Raw genomic sequence first — 2,821 nt, 5'->3', positions numbered from 1 at the left:
TCATTTTCCTTATCTGTTATATTAGCCAACCTGATATGAGGTGGTGTTCAGAGCTGTTTTAATTTTCATTTGCCAAACAATACTGACTTAGAGAAATTTTTTACATGACTATTGACAAAGCTGATTTCTTTGTCTGAAAACTGCTTGCTCATATCCTTTCACTGTTTATCAGTTAGGGAATGACTTCTATTCTTATAAATTTGACCCAATTCAGGAGACAAATTTGAAGGGAAATTAGAAACTTCTGTGGCTGGTTGCTCTAACCCAGCTCTGGAAACCACAGGCTCCAAATTCTTACCAACTGCTACACGGCCTCCTCCTCACCTCCCCCAAAAATGGAGCACTGAGTGGTCAATCTTCACAAAGGAGTCTTGAGTCCCTGGTGATTAAATACTCCCACAACACTTTTCAGAAATTCTCATGTCGATTTATCTGAGCAAATATTAAGTACATATACTGTGTGATGTACAGTTCATCCTCTGCCACCAGACCCACTCAGCTCAGGCCCCAGGCCTGCCTCAGGCCCTGATAATGGGCTCCCTGTGCAGAGGTGCCAGGATCTGGTATGCCAATCTACACACTCTGTACCATCTATTTGAACTTATTTGACCACTCACTAGATGTGGCCACCATCCACTGTGGGCACACCTTCCCCCTAACATGCTTTATTAAGAGATTTGGCACTGCTCCAAGTTATACATGCCCACAATGTCAGATACAGGTTGGTAAAAGATCCATTATCAATAAGCCATTCAAAGAACAGCTTGTTCAGGAAGAGGAAACAGACTTGGATGCAGAGACCTTAAAGAATGAAATGGAGAAAACTAGACCCCAACTATCCTTGACAGTAAAAGAGTAGAAAGATTACCAGTCCATCACTGATTCTTTGAGAGAAGTACTAAATATACACAATGTCACCAGAGAGTCACTGCAAAAGCCCCTGTGATCAACCTTCTAGAAACAGATTGTGGGGACAGCTAAGTGGCACAGTGCACAGAGCTCCAGCCTTGGAGTCAGGAGGACCTGAGTTCAAATCTGACCTCAGATTAACTAGCTGTGTGACCCTGGGCAAGTCACTTAACCCCATTGCCTCACCAAAAAAGAGGAAAAAAAAAAGAAACAGATTATGTACTTGGAGCAGCAGCAGGGTGAGACCAAGAATATGAAAGAGGAGGCCTGCCACCTGAGTAACAAAATGGAGACCATGGAACAGCTTGAGAGCCCCCTCCAGAGCCAGCACCCAGAGGTGGAGCAGATGATCTGACACATGGTAGCAGGACAGTCAGCCCTGGAACAACTGGTTGCATACTGTGTATCACTGAAGAAAGAATATGAAAATCTCAAAGACATCTTGAAGGCCTCAGGTAGCTGGCAGATAAACTGAGGATGGATTTGCTTTCTTGTAATAATAAGTTACAAAAGACACTCCCTGAGCTTTATAATGGCAAGGAGAACTGAAATCAACCCAAAAGGATTTACAGAATGCAGACAAGGAAATCATGAGCTTTAAGAATAAGTTGATGATCCTGCAGGAGACCCTAAAGCTGCCATCTCATACCAGTGAGAGCCTCAGTTGGCTTGTCTTAGAGAGCCCAGCTCCTGTGGAAGTGCTGAGCCTGAAGTTGTGACAGCCAGCTGGTAGTGAGGACATTTATCTGAATGCTTCTTTTAATGTGGACATACCCCCAAATCATCCCCATAGCTCCAAGCTTGTCCCAGCTAAGAAGCTCTCAAGCTCTCTGAATTCTGGTATCTCCAGAAAACACAACAAAGACTCCATGAAGGTGAATGGTCTTTCTCTTGGTGAGGGGGGAGGTCGGCACTGGGCTGGAGAAAAAAATGATGAGCTGGTAGGGAACTTTCCTTTATTCATTTGGAATGTTGTCCTGGGCAAGAAGAGGCCCCTGGGTAACCTGGGGGACCCATGCAAGAATGGTGGAACTGTAAGAATGGGCTTTGATGATGAAGCAAGTATATTCATCCCACTGACCTCTCTGTCATCTGTCCCCTGCCTGTAAAGCCAAAGCCCAGATACAAGGCCATGTCAAAGAAAACATCCCCTTCTGTCCAGGCTAGGTTGAATACTTTCCTGTGATAACTTGGAGGCCTGTGTTGGGGCCAAATCACAAAAGAAAAGGCCACTGGGCATTCTTTCTTTCTCTCTAGACTTCCGAGAGACAGGGTTGCCTACTGGCATGGGATATGTAGGAAGAGGAATGGGGAGCAGCTCTGGTAAGCTTTGCAGCCTACTGGGCAGAGGCACCACTGACAAAGAGTACAGCATCTGCCACCACTGAGGACCACCTGTTGGAGAATCCCAGAGAGCCACCCAGGGCACTTACTGCCCAAGGTCCCCAATGGGGACTCCTTCTGCACACTCTAGAGCTGATAGCTGCCCCTATCACATAGCATGTGCAGCCAGTTCTGGCCAGGCCTATGTTGGCTTAAGAATGAGCACCAGTGTCAGGAGCCAAAAGCAGGAAAGTCCCCATAGCATGACTCCCTCCCTTCCATGTGTTTTCTCTTCTCACCTTCTAGGTTCAGCATTTACTTCATCAGGGTCCAGACAGCTCAGGCTGTGGTACATTTTAATTCCTCCAAAGCTCAGGGCCTTCATTTTCTTACCTCACCTCCCTGTCCCCCATTGTACATCCATATATCTCCCTGATTAGGGTGCAACTTTTCTCTTCCAAATAAAATGGAGCCTACATCTCAGCCCTGCTCTCCCTAGGGCCCTGTAGGGCAGCCATGGATGCAAACCTATTTGCCCCTTTACCGAGCCCAGACCCCACCAGCAGACACTTTGCCTCTGTGACTCCTG

At 46.5% G+C, this 2,821-nt stretch overlaps 1 pseudogene; it reads left to right on the top strand.

The window, feature by feature from the left end:
• Positions 1–565: 565 nt before the first annotated feature.
• On the top strand, positions 566–2,095 carry LOC110218033 (E3 ubiquitin-protein ligase TRAIP-like; annotated as a pseudogene).
• The last annotated feature ends 726 nt before the right edge of the window (positions 2,096–2,821 follow it).

Source organism: Phascolarctos cinereus, unplaced genomic scaffold (assembly GCF_003287225.1).
Source record: "Phascolarctos cinereus isolate Bilbo 61053 unplaced genomic scaffold, phaCin_HiC Scaffold_726;HRSCAF=1367, whole genome shotgun sequence".
NCBI classification, from domain to species: domain Eukaryota; kingdom Metazoa; phylum Chordata; class Mammalia; order Diprotodontia; family Phascolarctidae; genus Phascolarctos; species Phascolarctos cinereus.
This window is presented reverse-complemented; position numbering and strand designations above follow the sequence as displayed.